This window comes from Lactuca virosa, chromosome 9 (genome assembly GCF_052849685.1).
Source record: "Lactuca virosa cultivar CGN04683 chromosome 9, Lactuca_virosa_CGN04683_v6, whole genome shotgun sequence".
In the NCBI taxonomy this organism is placed as follows: Eukaryota; Viridiplantae; Streptophyta; class Magnoliopsida; order Asterales; family Asteraceae; genus Lactuca; species Lactuca virosa.
In genome coordinates, this window is record NC_136434.1 from 63,447,899 (window position 1) to 63,455,242 (window position 7,344).

A 7,344-nucleotide genomic window follows, 5' to 3' on the forward strand; every position below is an offset into this window, starting at 1 on the left:
ATATCAGAGTGCCACAAAATGCTCAGTAACAAATCTCCCAACGAGTATGTTCAATCAGACCTTTGCCTTCCCACGATCCTCAGATGTAACATCGTGATTTTTCACCCAATTTTTTTTATTTTTAAAACATTTATTTAATAGAATACGTTGCGGAAGACTTATTGTGATTATTTCAAAAACATCACCAATGTTTCTTTCATGTTAAAACAAACCCATCAAAATTTAAAGTTCACAAAAACATAATGATGAAAACCCAACATGTCCATATGGTATCTTAACTAAAGATACTAAATAAAACTACCCAGTGGTTCACATCCTCACCAAGGCATCATGTCAAGCTACCTGTTCCAATGCACAAAAACCAACAAGCAAAGAACAAATGTTAGTATAAGCTAAGTGAGTCAATATAGTACAGTGTTAAGAGAACACACATATCATAGATGGATTCACACAAATCATCCACACACAGTCAAAGACTCACAAGCAATACATATAACATCACACCGTATCACAAACACACATTTAGCTTAATTTATTTTAGTTCTTCTTTTAGCGCTTCTTTTATTAGTTACTCTCCTCAACGCCGCTGTAACTAATTTTATTTTATCGATTCACCGCTTAAATATTAATATATAATATTTTGTTTCTCTGCTTTACATTAATAATTACTCACCGCTTACCATCGCTGTAATTATTAAAGTAATACCTCCTACTTAGGGTCTATTTATTCACCGCAAACGCCCAAAGCAAGAACCCCGCTACTAACGTGACCGTCACGACCCAATTCACTAGATGAGGCACGACTCTCACCCGTAATCATTGCTCCCGGTGTGTTGCGTTCGCTACTCCGACTTTGCACATACGTATACATGCGTTGTCGTTAGAGATTGGTACGAGCGGTGCCAATTCCATCAAGTTACACCTCCCAATTCCCACGTAATGTTCTGTGCCGACTTTCCTCGTAGAGCCAACATCACTCCAGTTTTACCTATCTTTAGGTGAACCATGTGTCAGACTGGTCGCCTAGAATAACCATCCGACTGGCTTTCATCGTAGAGCAAACATTAACTGACTTTCCTCGTCGACTAATCCCTAACCGACTATCCTTGTTGAGCCGACACCACTTGGATAACCTAGTAGTGCCAACACCTATTGGCTTTCCTCGTAGAGCCAACCTTAGTTGGCTACCCCGAGGAGCCAACCCTAATTGGCTTTCCTCGTGGAGCCAACACTACCCTTCGCCCTGCTAGTGTATTCCCATTTTAATTAATTTATTAATGATTAATTAAATAAGGAGTTACACTTTTACCCTTTCAAGTAATCATGTAAGTTTTATGACTTTACTTTTATTAACACATTATCTCTTTAAGGGTTTATTCCATGCAAACATGTAATTTTATATAGTTATTACATTTTACATCACGCACTACTTTCATTCACAAAACTTCTATAAAGATAATACAACACTAGCATGTTTGTCCTAAAATATTTTAAACAAATATTTTCAATAAGAATTAACATCCTCACATCATATAATATTCATACACATCACTCAATCTAGCATGACCCTAGCTCATATCTCACATAAAAAAAAGAGGAATCTAGCTTGTAACATCCTAAATACAATTACACATAAGGTATTTCAACATTCATGGCACAATACTCAATCATCAAAAGGGAACATACATCCTAGATTACTAGGTTCATCCCATTCCATCTAAGTTATGGGATACTCTTAACAATATACTTTTAAAAACTAAGAAGTTGACTCACCTTTGCCAAAGATGTGACCAACTCACACTTCAAGTATTGTAAGGGTTGAAATATCGCCCTTGCCCCTATTACAATACAAACAAAAGGTTATTGGAGTTCTACAACGCCAAAGATGACAAATCCATAACCCAAACACATAAATCAACTAACAAGCAAAGTTCCCAGATTTGGACCAAAAACAACCACTTGTTTAGAGCTGTTTTAGAACCTTTGGGACCTGTATAATTTCAATTTTTATTTCATATTCAGAAGATCAGATTTTTAGCTTTTCAAAAAGTACTTTTAAAGTTCCAAAAGATTTTTCTACAATTTTATATGATTTTTACAAAACTGCTTATCAATGAAGCTAAATTCTGACCAGCTGGTGATAAAGGCGATTTTAACCTAAGTTGGACGCAACAACAGGTCCTGGAAAAATTCATGGAAAAACTAGACTCAAATCTAAAACTTTGAGAATTTACGGATCTTTAATCCGACTCCTGGTGATTTTTCTATAATTTTTCCAATACAGGGACAGATTTGTAAGTTTTGCTGAATTTTACAGCTTTGGATTTCAGTGACTTTTTGACCAGTTAACCTATTAAGTCATAACCAAAAGTACCCAAAAAGATAAAAAATAACTTCTTAATAGAAGTAACATGTCAAGAAATAAAAATGACAATTCCAACCACACCTCATGCTTCAAAGTACATAGCATTTGGTGGAATAACAAGATACATTGTTGAAGGTGTTCGTAAGAAATTTTGACAGCAATTGAGCCATCATAAACACCCAACACAAGTGAAATTTCACCATATGAACCTTCAAAGGTTCCTAAGAAGATGAAGATGAGATTATGATCATCAATTAGGAAGAGAATTGACAACCATAATCTTCAATTGACAAGGAATTTGACATATAAACACCACAAAAGAGATTAGAAGATGATTTTTTTACCAGTTCTTGGCCAAAATCGCAGCCCCTTCTTCCTTCTAGAATCGATCAAGGAAGGTTTATTCCCCCCCCTCCTTCTTCTTTGATTCGTCGATTCCTCCTTCCTCCACAAGTCATGTTTTTTCCATCTTGGCATGATGTTTGCGTCGCACGTCCTCACACAAGGGAGGGCCGATCATTTTTTTCTTATGTATGCACATGAATGGACGGCACACAAGGAGAATGATAGATCCTTCTCCTTGGGGGTTACTCCAAATTTTGCCATCTATCCCCATAATTCTCCATATTATGGCCCTTTTACCTTAACCCTAATAAGTTAACATTCCAAGTTTCCTTTTATTACATTTGAGTCCATCAACCCCAATTACCCCAATAAAAAAGAATTATATTTACCTTAATAATTTCATTAAATTACACACCTTTTAATTTTGATTAGTTCTTTTAGATATTAAATAATACTATTTTTTTTGTTAATTTATTCCATTTACCACATAAAGCTAAAATATTTTTCATAAATAGTTCATTGAGTAACGGAAAAACTAACGTCGTTTACGGTAGGATTTTCAGGTTGTTACCATTCTCCCATCCTTAAAATGATCTTGTCTTCGGAATCAGATACCGATACAAACAACTTAGGGTAACAAACCTTCATGTCTTCAACCACCTAGGTCACTTTTGACCTGTACATGTCCTCCTATCGGAACTTAATGAGCTTGAATCGTCTCATCCACGGTTGCTTGGTCTTTCTCCAACCAAGATAACTTCCGGCTCTCTCAACTCGTGTATTAATTCCCCGCCTTGTAACTTGTCTACCAGAAAGATACTTGCCACTCTGCTTTCCTAGATCATCAAAATGGAAACATATCTTCGCAAAACTCCTTGACCACTTCTACGAGAAGGTGTCCACTGAATTCCTTAAACTCCCTACCGCATGATCCAAGGAACATCACACCCCGTCACTGGACACTTGCTCGCCTCAAAGAACTCATGATGAAAATGAATCCTAGACTTCTTTCCTCATGATGTGATCTTATCCTCACACAAAACGCAGTACTCACACACGTTTTTAACGCAGAGAATCTCAGTCTCACTGGCGGACTACCAAAATCTATCCATGACAACATCTCACGACTTGATCCTAATTGGAGTCCAAGTCAAAGGGAAAAAAACATGTCTAACCATCACAATAGGACACTCATCGAACATTTCCCCAAACATGGAAACAAGATTCCATACCGCTATCACAACATCTAACACACAAAAATTCAGAAAAACTCTGAACTAACACACAACAAACACATAAATTAGCAAATACGAATGGTCTACGACAACTAACATCAACAAAATTATACATAGAAACAAAACACTTTGATGAAAAATTTCTGAGAATACCTTATCATCGCGTCTGACCTCCTCAGTAGTCATCTAAAATGCACGTGCCTGCACTTTTGGTGCATCATTCTTCTTACCACTGCCACCAGCCTGAACCATCGGATTTGGACATTGATCACTCATATAACCCGTTTGCCTACAATTATAGTAGAGCGGCTCATTCTTGCACTCTTCTTTCTTGTGGCCCCATTTTCCACATCGTCGGCATCTCATGGTGTCGCTATTGCATGGCCCCTTATGTGAGGAGTGACACTTCGTATAGTAGTCCCACTTGTCACCCCTCATATCTTGGTGACCCTTATTTTTCTTTGAAGATTCATACGAACCCTCCCATTTCTTCTTCTCCCCACCTTGATCATTATGCGCCCCAGTGTAGCCAAATCAACCTCGATCCGAATAGCTTCATCCATGGCAGCCGCCAAAGTGTTGCACTGCCTTACACTAGCTCAATACTCTACAGGTAATCCCTCAACATAATGTTCCACCTGTTTTGCATCGGTGGGACAGTAATTTTTCCCAAACTGTAGCTTCTCAGAGAACAATGAATTGTATTTCGCAACCGACATAGTTCCTTTTTCCAATGCAAGGAACTCTCGCTCGACCTTCCTTATCTGCCTCGGTGGATAGAAACGCTCCTGAAGCCTTTTTCTAAAGGCCTCCCAAGTCATGGCTTGAAGTGTAGCCTTAGGTACAACATATTCCAAAGCCTCCCACCACTGTAGGGCATCACCATCCAACTTCAGTGCTGCATAACTGACTTTCTGTGACTCTGTGAAGTCGCCTGAACGGAAAATCCGCCTCATCTTGCGCAACCATTTCATGGAAAATGCTGGGTCTTCTCCTCCTCGAAAGACGGGGGGTTTTCGGTAAGTGAATGCTTTGTAGGAACTACCCCGTCCCTCAACACGTTCTCTAGTGGGCTCCCTGCTTTACCCCCGGGTAACTGAGCGGATATCAACTATCACCTCTCATGGCTCCTTATTCTACTCCTCTTCATCCTTCGGGGGGTAAAAGTCCAGCATCTCGCATAGCCTGTTGCATCCGCTCCATGGCTCGATTGCGCTTCTGCAACTCAACATCCTGTGCCTCAAGCTATCCCCGAAGGTCTGCAATGATAGCAGCGCTCGCAGTGCTGCGCTCACTACAGGTTGGTTGGGCCCGTGGCTGAAGACCAGCAGGTAGGGTCTGAAAAGTATATGGTGGCGTCTAGGGTGTGAAGTTGTCCTGCCCCCACCATCTCCTACAACATTGAGATTTCCTTCAACGAGTGACATGTTCCTAACTAACAAAGAATTTATATACACATAACAATTACAGGAAGGGAAAATTCAGAAAGTTACATATAACTATCCGATAACTCTCAGCACACCCCCCCCCCTTTAGATCCGAAGCACCTAATGATCCAATCTACACTGTGAGTCTGAACACCGACCTCTGTATTCAGTTCACTCACAGCATGGCTCTGATACCAACTTGTAACATCGTAGTTTTCACCCAATTTTTTTATTTTTAAAACATTTATTTAAAATACATTGCGGAAGACTTATTATGATTATTTCAAAAACATCACCAATGTTACTTTCATGTTAAAACAAACCCATCAAAATTTAACGTTCACAAAAACATAATGATGAAAACCCAACATGTCCAAATGGTATCGTAAGTAAAGATGCTAAATAAAACAACCCAGTGGTGCACATCCTCACCAAGGCATCATGTCAAGCTACTTATTCCAATGCACAAAAACCAACAAGCAAAGAACAAGTGTTAGCATCAGCTAAGTGAGTCAATATAGTACAGTGTTAAGAGAACACACATATCATAGATGGATTCACAAAAAACATCCACACACAGTCAAAGACTCATAAGCAAGACATATAACATCACACTGCATCAAAAACACAAGTTTAGCTCAATTTATTTTAGTTCTTCTTTTAGCGCTTCTTTTATTAGTTACTTTCCTCAATGCCGTTGTAACTAATTTTATTTTATCGATTCACCTCTTAAATATTAATATATAATATTTTGTTTCTCCGCTTTTCATTAATAATTACTCACCGCTCACCATCGTTGTAATTATTAAAGTAATACCTCCTAGTTACGGTCTATTTATTCACCGCAGAACCCCCAAGGCAAGAACCCCATTCACTATTAATGTGATCGACATGACCCAACACACTATATGAGGCGCGACTCTCACCCGTAATCATTGCTCCTGGTGTGCTGCGTTCGCTACTACGACTTTCCACATACGTATACATGCATTGTCGTTAGGGAATGGTACGAGCGGTGCCAATTCCATCAAGTTACACCTCCCAATTCCCACGTGATGTTTTATGATGGCTTTCCTCGTAGAGCCAACATCACTCCAGTTCACCTATCTTTAGGTGAACCATGTGTCTGATGGGTCGCCTAGAATAACCATCCAACTGGCTTTCATCGTAGAGCCAACATTAACTGACTTTCCTTTTAGAGTCAGCCCTAACCGGCTATCCTCGTTAAGCCGACACTACTTGGCTATCCTCATAGAGCCAACACCTATTGGCTTTCATCTTAGAGCCAACCTTAGTTGGCTACCCCAAGGAGCCAACCCTAATTGGCTTTCCTCGTGGAGCCAACACTACCCTTCGCCCCGCTAGTGTATTCCCATTTTAATTAATTTATTAATGATTAATTAAATAAGGAGTTACACTTTTACCCTTTCAAGTAATCATGTAAGTTTTATGAATTTACTTTTATTAACACATTACCTCTTTAAGGGTTCTATTCCATGCAAACATGTAATTTTATATAGTTATTACATTTTACATCACACACTACTTTCATTCACAACAGTTCTATAAAGATAATATAACACTAGCATGTTTGTCCTAAAACATTTTAAACAAATACTTTCAACAAGAATTAACATGCTTTCATCATATAATATCCATACACATCACTCAATCTAGCATGACCCTAGCTCACATCTCACATCAAACAAAGAGGAATCTAACACGCAACATCCTAGATACAGTTACACCTAAGGTATTTCAACATTCATGTCACAATACTCAATCATCAAAAGGACACATACATCCTAGACTACTAGGTTCATCTCATTCCATCTAAGATATGGGATACTCCTAACAATGTACTTTTAAAACTACGAAGTTGACTCACCTTTGCCAAAGATGTGACCAACTCACACTTCAAGTCTTGTAAGTGTTGAAGTATCTCCTTTACCCCTATTACAATACAAACAAA

The 7,344-nt window shown here is 38.6% G+C and overlaps 1 long non-coding RNA gene across 1 annotated transcript; it reads right to left on the reverse strand.

Moving 5' to 3' along the window:
• Positions 1-201: 201 nt before the first annotated feature.
• Positions 202-2,846, reverse strand: LOC145136587 (uncharacterized). Its single transcript, XR_013720552.1, has 3 exons — positions 2,710-2,846; positions 1,774-1,838; positions 202-342 (listed from the first exon to the last, which is right to left on the reverse strand). It is a non-coding gene; the product is annotated as an uncharacterized LOC145136587 (long non-coding RNA).
• Between the last annotated feature and the right edge of the window lie 4,498 nt (positions 2,847-7,344).